This window comes from Onychomys torridus, chromosome X (genome assembly GCF_903995425.1).
Source record: "Onychomys torridus chromosome X, mOncTor1.1, whole genome shotgun sequence".
Lineage (NCBI taxonomy): Eukaryota > Metazoa > Chordata > Mammalia > Rodentia > Cricetidae > Onychomys > Onychomys torridus.
Genome location: NC_050466.1, coordinates 71,019,749 through 71,037,156, shown reverse-complemented (window position 1 = coordinate 71,037,156; position 17,408 = coordinate 71,019,749).

Sequence of the window (17,408 nt, the reverse complement as noted above, 5' to 3'; positions counted from 1 at the left end):
ATTGAATTGTTAAGTTTTAGATTGCACCATTTAAAATTTTTTTATTTGAGTTTTTTTTTAATTTATTTTACATACCAACCGCAGATTCCCCTCTCATTTCTCCTCCTACTTTCCCCTAGCCTTTCTCCCCTAACCCGCTCCGCTATCCCCTCCTCCAAAAGGGTAAGGACTCCCATGTGGAGTCAGCAAAGCCTCATACATTCATCTGAGGCAGGACAAAGTCCCTCACCGCCCCCACATGCCCACACATCAAGGCTGAGCAAGGCATCCCTATTTTATTTACTCTTCTTCTCTCTTACAATACATCCCAAACACACCTTCCTCTCCTCCTAACCCTCCACCATCCATATCCCGCAGGTAGAATTTTAAGAAGTTTTGCCATGCATTCACATTTAAGGTAACTAATATTTGTGCATTCCCCAAAGTTTCTTCACAACATTTTGTAATCTTTTCTTCTTCTTCACTTAGAATTCCTCATCTACCTATAAGCATTGCTTTGGGGGTTTTTGTTTGTTTGTTTGTTTGTTTTTTGAGACAGGATTTCTCCATGTAGTTTTGGTGCCTGCCCTGGATCTTGCTCTGTAGACCAGGCTGGCCTCAAACTCACAGAGATCCACCTGGCTCTGCTTCCTGAGTACTGGGATTAAAGGCATGCACCACCACTGCCTGACAATTGCTTTGTTTTTTGACATGATGCCTAAGTTTGGATTCTAGAATTTTGTGTATACAGAAGTTTGCAGTATGTGTTTACATTCCCCCCCTGCCCCGCCCCCCGCTCCTTCCTTTAAGCATAATTGTTTTGGTTTAAACATATTGTTGAATAAATAATTGTTTTGTTCCTGTTTTCCCCTGAGTAATACTTCACTGTGCTAGGTTACTGGAAGATGATATCACTTTAGGTGAAGCTCTCATAAAGTAATGAATAGTTAGTGACTTATAAAACAAAAGAAACTCCACAAGACTCTCATATTACCTCCTGTTTCTGTTAAGAATCAGGATACAGATATGTTTGAGAGCTATTATTCTGCCTTTAATACAAGTTTCCTATTGTCATTTTACTTCTGTTTATTCAACCTTTAAAAGGTCTGGTAGCAACATATTTTCTTGGCGTTGCTTTATTTGATATTTACCCTAGTACTTTCTTTGTGAGGATATGCTTACTAGATATATTTTATGTGTTACATTTGTTTTTCAATGCTTTTGCTTCTTTCTAGTTTATATGACATCAGATTAGGTTTTTGGCTATTGAGTTATCTTTCCCCACATTCAAGATTTTTACTTGTTAATTTTTATTCTTTGGCAGTTTCATAAATGAATTTGGTTCTTTACATCCCCCCATTATTCTTTTTAGGAAATATTTTATTTATCTTAATTTGGATTTTGGTGAGATATTCTGTTCTTTAGCTTCCCTGATGTCTTAAGTCATTTCCGTTTTTGCTTTCCTAAAATTTGAGAAGCCTTCTGGATGATTTTATATAGCTATGACTCTCTCTTTCTAGAATTCTATCATAAAAATTTTAGTTTTTCTTATGGGCTCTTTCATCATTAATATTATATTTATTTAATTCAATGACAGTTTATTTTGCTGTTCATATCAAACAAAATATATCAGTTTGTCCTCAGTTTATTGATTTTAACCTATTATCTCCATTCTATTACTGAGTTCATCCAGAAAAATTTCCTGTTTTCATCTATTATTTTTTTAGTTAATTATTTCCTTTATTGCATTTTTAATAAGCTACATCCATCTGTTAAGATTTCTTTATGTTTCATTTGTTTTGAAAGTCACCATAATTATTTATATTGTGGCTGGTTTGTGCTAGCTGCCTTAAAATTCCTTCCTAATCATAAATCCAACACCAAATTTGACATTGGCCTATGTTCTTTGTTCATATTTCTTTTTGCTGATGCATTGAATATTTTTCTGCTTTATTCTGGGCATTATAGTAGGGGGTTATATGTCCTATTTAACTGTGATGCTCAGTTTGATATGGATGGTTAGCCTCTTGCTGGACTCCCAGATATCACTCTTCCCAAAGTGGAATTTGATTCCTAACTAAATACTTTAGAAAAGTGAGATGAAAATTCAGTTACCTCTTTTCACCTAGTAACACTATCCTGTTCAATGTATTCCATTGGTTCTACCTTACTGACTCTGAATAAATATGAAGTAGAGCTCCTTACTGTGCTGCTTTTGATGCCACTATATTTTGTAGCTACAGGTAATACAGACTCAGCTTCCTGATGAACCTCATGTTGGAAAATTAATCGAAGAAAATGGAGTGTCAAGTGAGTCACTTCCTACAATTTTATTATACTTCATTCTTACAGAAAAGGCATCAGTGTTCTATTTCCCATGATAATGGAACTTCACTGAAAGAGAATAGTGAAATTTGGTAGTGATTACTGTGCATTTAGCATTTCATTCATACTGATGTTATCCAAGTAGGAATGTAAAGTATAGCCATTGTGTAGAATTTGTCCCACACACCATATTCTGGATATGGGGAAACAGAAACACTATTGCCAATAGCTGATTGGAAATGTATTAATTCCCTGCTCAGTCATCTATTGTCCAATGCAGACCCCCTAAGTAGTAGGGCCAATGATAATGTCCTAAACGGTAGCCTGGCCTCAGCTCAGGCTGGACTCAATAAACAGCATTCCTCAGAAATTGTGTGAAGTGGATTTTGTTTGTCAGAAAAAAGCCATTACTTCCCTCATCTGTCCCCACAGTTCACTACTCCATCAATGGGGCATCTACTTCCCTATTGACTCAAATAATCCCCCAAAAGGTCAAAGTCCCAATTTGTCCTGGCCCACAGTTCCCCTCCCAATATTCTAGCTCCCAGAATTATTCCAGACTCTCTCCTGCTGCAACCTGTCTCTTGAAAACTAACAAGGAACTCCCTACTTTTTGCTCTTCTCTCTGCTTCCCCTCAAGAGACAGCACATCAGTTTTGATTGTCCAATAAGCCCTTATGTCTATTTACAGAGTGGTGTAGTTCATTAGTTTCACCATGTCCTCATTTACACCTGTCTGATGCCAAAAATCGGGGGGCAAATCACTGGGCCACCAAAAGCCCCATCCCTCCAAACTGAGCCAACTTGCTAAACTGACCTTCCTGAGAATGGATCATTTGCTGATTTCTTCCACCTGTCATACTCTAAATCTAGAGCCAATTGCTTCAGCTGCTTTTCTCCTTTACCTGCCCTACCCACTTATCTACCCTCACCTACCTAGGAGCTGTCTGTGTCTTGCTGGTTAATAAAAATCATACCAGTAACCCAGGGTACATACCATGTTTGTCTTTCTGAGTCTGGGTTACCTCACTCAGGATGATTTTTTTCTAGATCCATCCATTTGCCTGTAAACCTCATAATGTCATTGTTTTTCTCTGCTGAGTAGTACTCCATTGTGTATATGTACCACATTTTCTTTATCCATTCTTCAGTTGAAGGGCATCTAGGTTGTTTCCAAGTTCTGGCTATTACAAACAATGCTTATATGAAGATAGCTGAGCAAATGCCCTTGTGGTATGATTGAGCATTCCTTGGGTATATGCCCAAGAGTTCAACAGCTGGGTCTTGGGGGAGATGAGAAGTACAGTCACACTACCACCAAAAAATCAATCAATCAATCAATAACAGGAATGAATAATCACTGGTCATTAATATCTCTTAATATCAATGGGCTTAATTCACCTATAAAAAGACACAGACTGGGCTAGAGAGATGGCTCAGAGGTTAAGAGCACCGACTGCTCTTCCAGAGGTCCTGAGTTCAATTCCCAGCAACCACAAGGTGGCTCACAACCATCTGTAATGAGATCTGGCACCCTCTTCTGTATACATAATAAATAAATAAATCTTAAGAAGACACAGTCTAACAGAATGGATACAAAAGCAGGACCCATCTTTCTGCGGCATACAAGAAACACACCTCAAATTCAAAGATAGACACTACCTAAGAATAAAAGGCTGGGAAAAGACTTTCCAATCAAATGGTCTTAAGAAGCAAGCTGGTGTAGCCATCCTAATATCCAGCAAAATAGACTTCAAACAAAAATCAATCAAAAGAGATCAAGGAAGATATTACATACTCATCACAGGAAAGATCTACAAGATGAAGTCTCAATTCTGAACATTTATGCCCCAAAAACAAGGACACACACATATGTAAAAGAAACATTACTAAAGCTTAAATCACATATAAAACCCCACACATTAATAGTGGGAGACCTCAACACCCCACTTTCACCTCTGAACAGATCTGCCAAATTGAAACTTAACAGAGAAAGAAAGGACTTAACTGATGTTATGACTCAAATGGACTTAATTGATATCTACAGAACATTCCATCCTAACAAAAAACAATATACCTTCTTCTCAGCACCCCATGGAACCTTCTCTAAAATCGACCACATACTTGGCCACAAAGCAAATCTCAACAGATACAAAACAATGGGAATAACGTCCTGTGTTCTATCAGACCACCATGGTTTAAAGTTTGATTTCAACAACAAAAACTACAGAAACCCTACAATCTCATGGAAACTGAATAATGCTCAACTGAACCACCAATGGGTTAAGGAAGAAACAAAGAAAGAAATTAAAGATTTCCTAGAGATCAATGAAAATGAATACACCACATAATCAAACTTATGGGACACTATGAAAGCAGTGCTAAGAGGGAAATTCATCGCAATAAATGCCCACATAAAGAAGCTAGAGAAATCTCACACTAGTGACTTAACAGCACACCTGAAAGCTCTAGAACAAGAAGAAGCAAAGTCTCCCAAGAAGAATAGATGCCAGGAAATTATCAAATTGAGAGCTGAAATCAATAAAATAGAAACAAAGAGAACAATACAAAGAAATTAATGAAAGAAAGAGTTGGTTCTTTGAGAAATTCAACAAGATAGACAAGCCCTTATCCAAACTAACCAAAAGACAGAGAGAGAGCATTCAAATTAACAAAATCAGAAATGAAAAGGGGGACATAAAAACAGACAATGAGGAAATCCAGAGAATCATCAGGTCATATTTCAAAAACCTCTACTCCACAAAACTGGGAAATCTAAAAGAAATGGATAATTTCTGGATAGGTACCACATACCTAAGTTAAATCAAGACCAGATAAACCATTTAAATAGTCCAATAACCCCTAAGGAAATATAATCAGTCATTAAAAGTCTCCCAACCAATAAAAGCCCAGGACCAGATGGTTTCAGTGCAGAATTCTACCAGATCTTCAAAGAAGACTTAATACCAATACTCTTTAAACTGTTCCACACAATAGAAGCTGAAGGAATATTACCAAACTCCTCCTATGAGGCTACAATTACCCTGATTCCTAAACCAAAGATGCAACAAAGAAAGAGAACTACAGACCAATCTCCCTCATGAACATTGATGCAAAAATACTCAATAAAATACTGGTAAAAAGTCTCCAAGAACACATCAAAACAATTATCCACCAGGATCAAGTAGGCCTGATCCCAGGGATGCAAGGGTGGTTCACATATGAAAGTCTGTCAATGTAATACACCATATAAACAAACTCAAAGAAAAAAAAAAACATATGATCATCTCACTAGATGCTGAAAAGGCATTTGACAAAACCTAACACTCCTTCATGACAAAGGTCTTGGAGCAATCAGGAATACAGGGAGCATACATAAACATAATAAAGGCAATTTACAGCAGGCCAACAGCCAACATCAAATTCAATGGAGAGAAACTCAAAAGAGAAACTCAAAGCAATTCCACTAAAATTAGGAACAAGGCAAGGCTGTCTGCTCTCCCCATACTTATTCAATATAGTACTTGAAGTTCTAGCCAGAGCAATAAGACAACATAAGGAGATTAAGGGGATACAAATTGGAAAGGAAGATGTCAAGCCTTCCCTATTTGAAGATGACATGATAGTATACATGAGTGACGCCAAAAATTCAACCAAGGAACTGATACAGCTTATAAACACCTTCAGCAACATAGCAGGATACAAGATCAACTTAAGGATAGTTTTATGTGTGTTGACTTTTGTCCTAAGAGTGAAAAAAAAATCCCATGATTTTTATGATGATAAAACCATTAACAAGGTCTACGGACATTAGAACTTACAAATAACACGTTTGCTGATTAAGGTCTTTGAATTCCTAGAATATATTCAGGCTGACAAAAACCCTTGAAAGATACTGTCTAACCACTTATGTCTTTGCTAACTTTGTTACGATTTAACTATTTTGGGTAAAGCTACAGAGACAACTGAACCAAGCTCAAAGGAACTCATGAACTTTAGACCAACAGCTGTGGAACCTGCATGGACTAGACCCTCTGCATACAGGAGACAGTTGTATAGCTGGATCTGTTTGAGGGGCCCCTGGCAGTGTGATCAGGATCTATCCCTGGTGCATAAGCTGGCTTCGTGAATCCAATTACCTATGGTCAGACACTTGATGCAGTAGGAAGGGGCTTGGTGCTGCCTCAACTGAATGTACCAGGCTTAGCTGTTCCCCCAGGGGAGTACTTACCATGTTGAAGAAGGGGATGAGGGGTGGGGTTGGGGACTGAGGGTGGGGATAGCAGGAGGAGGGATGAGAGGGGGATCTGTGGTTGGTATGTAAACTGAATAAAAGAATTAAAAAGATTTAACTATTTGGAGTAACTGAGTCATATAAAAAAAACTACACTATAAAAGGAGCAGGAAAATTAGGTTCCCATTCTCTCCATGAATTGTGTCATAGTCAATGTTCTATTGCTGTGAAGAGATACCATGACCATGACAATTCTTACAAAGAAAAACGTTTAATTGGGACTGGCTTGCAGTTCACAGGTTTAGTCCATTATCATCATAATAGAAAGTATGGTGAGACACAGACTTTGTGTTGGAGACACAGCTGAGAGTTTTACAACCAGATCAGCAAGCAGCAGGAAGAGAGAAAACCACTGAGAATGACTTGAGCATTGGAAACCACAAAGTTTTTCCCCAGTGACACACTTTCTCCACCAAGGCCATTCCTACTCCAATAAGGCCACACCTCCAAATCACTGTCAAGAAGTGCCACTTCCTAATGACCAAGCATTCAAATCTATGAATCTATGGAGGCCATTCTTATTTAAATCACCACAGACTGTATTTGTGGTTTCAAGTTTATTTTGACACTACTAAAGGATCTTCAATTCAAAACTTATGATTTAAGGCTCAAATTTAATAGAAATAAAATTATGAAATCCTAATCTTATAAAACTTACTAGTTTGTTATAAACTTTAAAGGTAATTAAGACATACAAGCTAATGGTCAGTTATCTTACAAAAGATCAAATTCCTTAATGTATTTGGAACTATGTTTGTGATCATGCCAACTACAAATATAATTAATTCACAGAGACAATCTTGCCCAAACTGTGGCCAGGCAGGACACTTGAAAGTTGACTCCCCCAAGTTCCTCCTCTATGGGAAAATCTTTAAGATCTTCTGGACCTTGCAGCCAAAAACTGACACTGCCCTGGGACCTTGGTTCTCAGCAAAGCCAACAAGAGTCCCATGAAGGATCTCAGATTAACTGTCCAGACAGCCTGTACATTTCCATCATTTTTAATTGAAATGGAAGCTACTTGGTCCATACTTCCCACTCCAGCAAATTTTATCTTTCTCAAGCTCTTCTTTGCCTTTGTTCTTTGTCCTGACAGAATATTTCATTCTTGTTACTGACTGTTGATGTTTATACTGATAACTGTTCAGGCTTTATTTTTGCTGTACCAAAAAGATATAAGTCTGCTTGAGCTGTTCTCAGACACTTGTTGACTTTTCTCTCTACAATGAGGACTTCAATACAAATTAAAACAGGCAATAGTCTTGCTGATATATCCAAAATTTTTATCTCATTTTTGGCAACTTTAAAAGATTTCATGTAGGAGTCAATGAGTCATTACTTGGATCCATCTCTTAAAGCTCGATTGCACTCCAGACCTCTCACATGATAAGTACTCCAGTGGCCCTGCAAAACTGAAGAGCCCCAGACTTTCAAACAGCCAAAAAAGGAGGTACTTGTCTCTTCCTCAGTGAAAAAAACTTGCAACTATGTGAACAGGTCTGGCCCAGTGGAATAGAGGTTTAAAGACTGAGGTGGCTCATAAACTACAATCTCCAGGAGCAAACTCCTATGCAGAGCTTTCCTTTTCCTCTTCCTTGAGCCCCTGGCTCCTCCTTCTCCTTGGCCCACTAATATCAACACTTCTTGCAATAGTTGTTATGATATTGCATGCTGGGGCCCCCCCAGCTGGCCTGACCAGGGTGTCCCTCAGTGAGGACACATACTGGGCAGATGCAGCCACAGATGGTGGGCGGCAGCAAGGCAATCACAACCCAGGCACTGCATCTGCATCTGCATCTGCATGAAAATGAGTTTATTATGATAGAGAGATGAAAATAAAGAGAGGAAAGAGGGACAGACAGAAAAACAGACAGAGGAAGAGGGGAGGAGGGGCCAAGGGTGCATGCCTCATTGGAATGGGAGAAAGAGTAGAAGAGAGAGAGAAAGGGAGGGGATTTTCCTTAAATCAGGCTCTTACATCAGGACACAGGGTGGCCCCAAGAGGCGGGTTTCCAAGGTGCGGGTCAGAATATTAACAATAGTGATTGCTCCCTGTCTCTTCCATTTCATTCAGGAAAAAAATGGTGAAACTGCCCAGTCAGTAAATCAGATGTTTCTGGTGGAATTTCAACAGGTCTCCTTCTGTCACCTCCCAGCTTGAGTCCCTGCTTTGAACCAGCAATCCAGACTTTCCCTCCCCCACTTTCTCAAGCCTCAATCCAGCCAGAAATAGACTAGAATGATAGATCCTAAATGGCAGCCTGGGCTCAGCTCAGGTTGGCCTCTGACTGAATAAACAAGAGGGTGGCTACCTAAACTCAGCATTCCTCAGAAATCTTGTGAAGTGGATTTGTGTTTGTCAGGAAAAGCCATTGTTTTGCTTATCTGCCCCCAGCAGTTCACAGTGGGGCAGCTACTTTGTATTAACTCAAACAACAGCAACAGAACAAAGTCTCCATGCCAGCTTCCAAGTTGTTCTGTCCCACAATCTCCCTCCACTAACTACTCAAACTTCCAGGTTTATGGAGCTTACACACTCTTTTGCTGCAACTTGTCTCGTTAAAACTGGCAAGGTTCTCCACACATTTTGCTGTTCTCTGTCCCCCAAGAGAGAGACCTACAATTTTGATTCCCCAATAAACCTTTCTTTATATCCTCAGAATGATACACTCTGGTGGTTTCATTGCATCCTTGCTTAGAAGCCTAACAAGTACAGGGTGAGACAATTGGTGTGAAGCCTGTTTTCATTGAAGGAATCACTGAAGATCATCTTACTAACATCAACACTACCATTCATTCCTGTGGGAAAAACAGGAAACTCAGGTTATACATAATTAGCTCTTGTCCTCAGTCTAGCTGTTGGCCACCGGAAGTAGTCATCAAGAGTATTTTTTTCTTCTCTGATACAGTGGGAGTGTTAAATTTGGAATAAGCTTGTATTTGGAAATTGCTGGAACCAGTTCTTGGAATAGAGACCATTACCTTTTAGGTTTGTTTTTGGCAGGAGTAGCATAACTGTTAATTAGGTGTAGGTTGGTTACCCATTATCCTGATTTTGTCTAGGAGAAACATATTTTTTTCTGTGTTTATTGGTAATTCTGAATTGGAGGCTTGTGTGGTACTCTGTTAAGACATATGGATGCAGTAAGAAATGTGAGGAAACTCACTCCGGTGTTGTTCCTTAGGTTCCATTATCCTTAGAGAAACTTTCAGAGCTTCCTTTTGCTTGATTCTCATATTCAAGGTATTAATCACGTGGTATGTTTTTTGCTGTCTTTCCTGGATCTTTCTCTGTAGACCAGGATGGCCTCAAACTCACAGAGATCTGCTTGGCTCTGCCTCCCGAGTGCTGGGATTAAATGCATGCGCCACCACCATCAGGCTCATGTGGTGTTTTAAATGCATAATGTTTCCAAAAATTTACATCTAAACACTCAGTTCTCAGTTGATAGTACTATTTGGAGAGGTTGTGGGTAGGTGCAACCTTGCTGCAGGAATTAGGTAACTAGAAGCAGGCTTTGAGAATTCACAGCCTCACCTACTTCCATTTCTCTATGCTTTTTGTACTTTTGATCAAGATGTGATTTCTCAGCTACCTGTTCCTGTTGCCGTGCCTGCGGCGTATTGTTATGCTTTCTTAACATGATAGATTTTTATCTCTCTGGAATAGAAGCCAAAATAAAATCTTCCTTTCATATGTCATTTTGGTCATGGTGCTTGATCACCGCAACAGAAAAATAACTAATATAAACTGGAGAGGAAATTTCCTGGGAGAAGAGGTTACTCTGTAAGTTGGTGACTGAAAGTTACCATGCCTGATTTGAGTGCAAACAACTAACATAAAAATATTTCATTGGAAATTGCAAAGAAGAATATATTGTAAATATTATATAACATTTCTTAGTTTTATACTAATCAATTTAAATAGTCTCATCTTAATTGTGTCAGGATTAAATAGCTTTTGTTTACTCTCTTTCCATTCCCAGAGAATGAAAAATAATGAGCACAAAATACAGGCTAAAATCCATCTATACTTCATTGTTCTTGTCATTTTAAACTTCTCCTGTACAGCAGTATGGTCAATACTTGCCCAACTTTTACACATTTTGCAAACATTAATCCATACATGTAGCTTTCTAACACTAACATTTATTTTACATGCATTTTTATAAGCTTATTTGTAGTAGTTAGAGTTTTCCTGCCTGGCCCAGTCAGGACAAATCTCTCTTACCCGCCAGTCCCACAGTCGCTCAGACCCAACCAAGAAAGCACACAGAAACTTACATTGTTTAGAAACTGTATGGCCGTGGCAGGCTTCTTGTTATCTACTTCTTCTATCTTAAATTAACCCATTTCTGTTAGCTTACTTTGCCACATGGCTCGTGGCTTACCAGTGTCTTTACATGTTGCTTTTCATGGCGGCAGCTGGTGGTGTCGCTCTCTAGCCTTCTACTTCCCAGAATTCTCTTCTCTCTTGTCCCGTCTATACTTCCTGCCTGGCCACTGGCCAATCAGAACTTTATTTACACAGAGCGATATCCACACCACTTATTGATATAAATTTCTTTCATGATTACAATCATATTTTTAAAGATAAATATCACTTTCATCCATAAAAACAACATAATCCTTCAAATAATTGACCAGTAGGACAAAAGATTTTTCCTATGAATGATGACTAGAAATCAGTCTTTTATCAACACTGGATATTGCAATCACTTACCTGAAGATCTATATCAAGAGAAGTTAATGGTCTTTCAATGTACTGCTTTTTAATGTTGAAAGACAAGAATCAACTCTGAGTAAAGCTTTTATAGTTCCTTAACCCCAAAGTTACTATTAACATCTGTGGGGTTATCTTTGTGTGACAATACAAGAAACACAAAGAGAATGGGCTACTAGCTTTTACTTATGTTTCTGAATGCATCCTCTTTTTCTATCCTGCCAAGTTCAATATAGTGCATTTTCCTCACTACTTTGAGAATATTTTCAAGTGTTTCTTCCTAATAAGGTCCTGACAATTGATTGCAGGACCTCACAGAAGTTATTCTTAAGGTCTGTCATCTACTTCATGTTCTCTCTCTCTGCCCACCCTGAAGAAAACTCAAAATACCAAAAATTTCATGACACTGTGAATTGATTTTAGTATGTTTTGCTGAGACACAGGAATGTAGCATAATTCCACAATTACTTAATAAGCACATTTTAAATTCATATTAAACTGTTATCTATAGTTATCACTAATAACTTGGTAGATGATTTCTTATGTCTTTTAGTACCAAATAGAAAACAAAACTTAAAACATGAAAGTAAATAATCCCAATGCTAATGGTGATTTGATTGAAAAACTAAAATATTAGCATTATGATACAACATATGTGCTTTGGTAATTGTATTCAGAAGTAACAACAAACTCATTTCAACTACATACAATAGCATATTGCTTTTCTTATTGGACTAATCGTGTCAATTAAATCTAGAATTTACCAAGCTCTGAAGAAAAGTTCCTCAGGGACTACTTTTCATTACCAAAGTTGTATAAAGTAACACAAAGCTAGAAAACTGAACTAAAAGTAGAAGTGACTGCACCTCTAGCCACACTCCCCAATAGTTAATTGCTGTCGGAATTTAGATAACTCTACCCATTTTAATCTTCATGCCAGAGTAGGGGAAGTTTGTCATGTTCTTATTGCTTAACTCTTCCAGAGTTTCTGTCTCTCACTTTCATAAATTTGGAGAATCTTTGTTATTTAAGTATCAACCACAAATTATACTGCCTACTGATCTACCAAGAAACTACTTATGTATAAATGTATTCATATTTAACACTTATATCTGAATATTTCACTTTGTATATAAAATATCTCTACTTATGTGTTATTAACATGTAATATGATTTAGTTCTCAGAAATATTAAAAAGGCATAATTGTGTCAGATACAATGCTGCTCATTGTCTTATGAAATCTTCATTTAAATCCTTCATGCTTTGCTATAAACATTTTATTTTGAGATATAACTGAGTCAGTTTTTATTACAAGGTAATCCTATAATTATGATAAACATCATACTATGCAATTTTGATATTTAGTTTTCAAAACTCTTTAAAGGTGTTATACCTGAGGTAAAGCCTGTCTAGCATACTATCTCAGAAATGACTCTTGGCTTTTGAAATGATGGCTTATTTCCCTTCAGTTTGATTTCACTATATTCTATGACTCAAATATGTGATATCGTCAGGAGTAGGGCCTTACCATCAAGTTCTGGATGGTAGCAAAGAATGTTGGCAATAGCTTATAATCCTTGGGAGCCTGTGTGAATTCATTGGCCAACAACTCAACCCTTTCCTGGTACTTGTGTTTTGATTTGCTAGTATCTGGTGTTTATATAGGATATTATCCTTTGGTTGCATCGTAACTCCATTATTTTTATACCATAGGATATTACTAAATATTATTTTTCATTGGAGAAGTAGCTGTTCCTTATATAGTAAACTTGACATTTTATTAAATGTTACTTCTTCAATAAAAATATATTGTCATAACCCAACTGCCACCCTGAGCATTAAAATGAATGAAACAAGGTAGAATATAGAATTTTCATTATGTTATTGAGTTGGTAATGCTAGAAAATGAGATTAATTCATTTATAATTATTCACTAATGGAAAAATTATATTCTCCTGGGGATTTTGTTTTTATTCTTAAGACAGGATCTTGTTTGTGTAGCACTGGCTGATGTGAAACTCATTATATTGACAAACAGACTTCAAATCCACTATAATCTTGTCTCAGCCTCTTCAATGTGGGATTACAAACATTTGTGACTATTCTCATCCCAAGTGCAAAATTACAAAAATATTTAAAGTATAATTTCTTAGAGCTATTGTACTAAGATAACAGTAGATATTAACTGGAATTTCTCAGTCATATACTAGGACAAAACATGACTAGCAGCCTTGCCTAAGGTTTAGGAAAGTTTGAGAAGCCAGCAACCAAATAGTACTTACTGTAGTGTGCTCTACCACATTTGTATCAGTCTTAATCTCAAATTCTAAAACATCAAAATTTAGAATATCTCTTGGTTATTCAAGGGTGAAGGCAGATAACAGGGCATTGGAAAGGTGTCTGTGAAACATACATTCTATTATATATGGTAGATATTTCTGAGCTCCTTTTGATTTTTGAAATAAATTTATGACAAGGTCGATAAAGGCAACTAAAGTTTCATTTATCTTATTTTGTGAATTAACTTTAACAAATATAGAAATAAATTTATTGTTTGCTATGAGATCTTGTTCTGGATTCTGCAAATACGTGTTGCTCTGATTGGTTGATAAATAAAATGCTGATTGGCCAGTAGCCAGGCAGAAAGTGTAGGCAGGGTGAGCAGACTAGGAGAATTCTGGGAAGAAGAAGGCTGAGTGAGGAGTCGCCAGCCAGACACAGAGGAAGCAAGATATCAAGGCAGAACTGAGAAAAGGTAACAAGCCATGTGTCTAAACATAGATAATAATTATGTGTTAATTTAAGTGTAAGAGCTAAACAGTAATAAGTCTGAGCTAATGGCCAAGCAGTTATGATTAATATAAGCTTCTCAGTGATTATTTTATATGTGGGCCACAGAGCTACAGGGGCCTGGTGGGACTGGAGAAATATTCCTACTACAATTGTTAGAAGAACTTTATCCTATTTCTTTCACTGTGCAATGTTAAAATCCTCTGATTAAGGTTATTTATGGAGATTTCAAAGCCAGATTAAAGGCGACCCAACTGTTGAACTTGGTAGGCAAGTAACTACATGGTATTGAACCTTTTAGGTTTTCTTCTTGCCTCACATAACTTGACATTGTATTGCAAAACAGAAAAACCTGAAATTTTTTCAGTTAAAAAAATGAGAAGTTTATTCTTTTCAGTTTAATGGATAAAGAAATCTGAATCAAGTAGAAAACTTTCAGTTAGTAATGATTTACTCCAAGCACACACTGTAGGGAGACTTGTGGCCTCAACCTTTACAATAATATCAAATTAGGAAATGGATTTTTAATACTTCACACTTGTCAAACCAGAATAAAGTTCCTTAACTGCCTATTGAGGTTTTGTCAGAGAAAGCTGAATGGTGATTTAGACTTTTATATTCGTACCCTAGTTGATGAGACTAAGAACCTGTCAAAAAACCAAGCATTCATATACTGTCCAAGAAAACTATAGCATAAGGAAGGTCTGGATGTCTACTTACAGCCTCTAGTAAGATTTCTTTGTTGCTCCCAATTGGGTTGGTTTCAGTGGAGAGACAGTTGAACTTTACACTATCCCCTATATGTGCTCATGTATTTTGTGTACCAATGGAGACCACATGAGCTTCAAGACAATATTTAATTAAGAATAAGTTAAAATATAAAATAAAATATAAATGCAAAAATGTGTTATTGAATGAAAATCTAAAAGAAACAAGCACACAAAAATCAAAACAATCAAACAAAAAATAGCAACAACATCATCAAAACTGCATAATATTTATTTAACTAATTCAGAGATGTAGAGACCAAGGCTTTTGTCACTGGTAAGTATGGAGAAATCAGTCTAAATATCCTTAACTTCTTGATGGGCTCGTTAAAGTTTCCTAATTTATTATATGCTATGCCTCTGCCAAAAGAGAACATAAAGAAATTAGTAACAGATTATGAGTTATATGTTCAAGTCTATAAAAATTGAATAGCTATTTTTGCTTTGAAATAGTTACATTTACATTATAATTTATTTGGCACAGCTACAGTGGAATATACAGTTTCCACAAACACTCCATTAAGATCTATTCTGGTTGGAAGAAAGACTTTAATTAAATGCAAGTAAAGTAGGATGTTGAGCTTCATAATTTCTTTGAGAAATTTACAGAAAATAGAACTAGGTCTTTGTTCAAACTTGCTAAGATATTTTTGAAATTTTTAAGATACTGCCAACATTTGCTCAGCTATTGCCAGTTTTTTAGATTTAGTGTATAACTTTACTATTTAAGTGATTATTAGATTTGCATTTATAATTCTTAATTTATAAATTCTAATACATTAAATATTTTCAATAAATATTGCTATTCTCTGATTCAGTTACTACTAAGCATTTATATTTAATGAAAAATCCTTTTTATTGAAGACCATGAAAAGTTAATGAAGGCCACTACAACTCCACTATGATTTTAGAACTAGAGTCTACCTTACTTTGGTTTTGTAGAAAACATATTTCTCTACACTATTTTAAAATAACAAAGTTCAGAAGTTTCTTAGCTTGATGTCTATTCATATTTACATAATAAAGCACTATAATTAGATGGTTTACAAATAACATAAATTCATTTCATGAAGTTATGGATGTTTGAAGTTTATATTGGTTACCAACAAATAGACTGGGTTGAATAACCTTATCTTGGTTACAGACTGCATACTATGTGTTCTTTATATGATATATGAAAAGCAGCAAAATTCCCTAGAGTCTCTCACATAAGGAAAATGTGGTAGTTTGAATAGAAGTAGCTCCATTTTACAATCTTGTGTCTCAGGTTTTAGGTGGAAACTCTTGCCAACCTGCTGGGTGTCATTTGTAGCTGGAGTTTTCTCCAGTCCTGCCTGGCCCATAGTCAGGACAAATCTCTCTCACCCACCAGTCTCACAGCCGCTCAGACCCAACCCAGTAAACACACAGAGATTTATATTGCTTACAAACTGTATGGCCGTGGCAGGCTTCTTGCTATCTAGTTCTTCTATATTAAATTAACCCATTTCTATTAATCTATAAGTTGCCACATGGCTTGTGGCTTACTAGTAACTTACATGTCACTTGTCATGGCAGAGGCTGGCAGCGTCTCTGCCTTATCCTTCCACTTCCCAGAATTATCCTCTCTCCTTGTCCCACCTATACTTCCTTCCTGGCTACTGGCCAATCAGTGTTTTATTTATTAACCAATCAGAGCAACACATTTAACATACAGAACATCCCACAGCACTCTCTGCTTTGTGTTTGTGGTAAAAGACATGATTGCTTAAGTTCTTTCTCCTGCCACCATGTCTGCGTCCTACTTCTGTGCCCCCCCCATTCTCATGGACTTCTATCCCTAAACTCTTTCTTAATTTGCCTGTGTTCAGGAAAAAGTAAGTGGTAAAGAAACTAGTCTAATTCATGAAGACTACATCATTTAATTGTCTCCCTAAGAGTCCACCTTCTCAGGAAGTCACTGGGGTCACAGGCAGATGGGTATTGGAGCAGGGTGTGGAACTTGTAGATTGCAGGGTCCAATGGGGGTTTTTGGTGGTGGGGAGCCTTCCTGCAGGAGGTTTCCCTGCTGGCCAGCAACTGGGACAGCAAGAGTCCACCTTTTATTTCTACCGGGTTTGGGTTTCTTAAGTTTACAAATGAAGTTTTGAGGGACATGCATGTTTGATCCGTTGCATTTGGTATTGTCTATACAAAGCATTGGGAAAATGTTAAATTAGGGTGGTTTATTTGAGATATGATTGCATTAGAACCATCATGGGAGGGGGAACACAGAGAAAATTTCTTCAAAGATATTGGCATATTGTTAAGCACTGCTTGACCATTAGTACTACAGTACTGATCAAGGTTTCTCAGCCACAGCAAAAGCCATCTTTGCTCTGAGTGGATTTTAAGTGCACTGGCTCATACTTTGTCTTTGTGTTCCATTGTTTTGGAAGGACATTAACCATAAAATGTTTTTTTTTTAAATAACCAATATCTACCATGTTGACATCTGCCAAATAATAAATTAACCTTTATAATTAAAGTTGACAAACTGACAACAAAAGA